Source organism: Sinocyclocheilus grahami, unplaced genomic scaffold, assembly GCF_001515645.1.
Source record: "Sinocyclocheilus grahami isolate Dianchi unplaced genomic scaffold, SAMN03320097.WGS_v1.1 scaffold561.1, whole genome shotgun sequence".
Taxonomy (NCBI): domain Eukaryota; kingdom Metazoa; phylum Chordata; class Actinopteri; order Cypriniformes; family Cyprinidae; genus Sinocyclocheilus; species Sinocyclocheilus grahami.
The window spans coordinates 1-818 of record NW_015505740.1 but is presented as its reverse complement, the minus strand read 5'-3'; positions in this window follow the sequence as shown (position 1 = coordinate 818).

Below are 818 nucleotides of genomic sequence, written 5' to 3'. Positions count from 1 at the left end.
TTTTATCAGGTTCCTATGTGTAGGTTCAGACTCAGTAATTTCACTGTAATGGCAATGAATATTTTATTTTCTTTCCCATCAAAGTAAAATAACTGATAAACATAGCAGCGGGCAATTGATGTCAAAAAGATGTACAAATTGACATCAAACATTGACGTAAAAAAAACAGGTCAAAAACGCAAATCAAATTGATGTCAAAAACTTGATGCCAATATGACTTCCACACATTGACAGGGTTCCTACTCTTTCATGAACGCCAGATTCAAGGACTTTTTAAAGCACCATTTATTTTATATCAAGCACCGCTCAAATTCAACGAAAGACCTCTTACAGTACTTAACATTTCACTTACACTGGACATTTACATTAAAAATGTCAGAGTAATGAGGTTTCGAATGTGTAGGTTTCATAAATGTAGACCATTTTGAGCAATCGTGTTCAAAGGAATTTTGAATTTCTCAAATATTGATACAAATATATATTCTGGCATGAAACTGTTTTTTGCTGTAATTCTTGTAAAAGATTTAAATTGGAAAGAATTTCTCAATGTTTTAATTAATAAAAAGTGGTTAAACAGGGCTCTACGCTTACTTTTCTTTTTAGGAGCACTGTCAGTCACAGTCAAACATTTCAGGAGCACCTTCTAATCAATAATCAAAAATTCTGATCAAATATTAGCCTTCCCATTACGAGATAATATTTGACTGCCTAAAGTGATTTACAGGGAATTTTGTTTTTACCTTTGTAATGGCATTTTTCTAACTTTTTAAAATTGTCATTTTTTGTCAAATTCAAAAATATATATATTTATAAGCTTT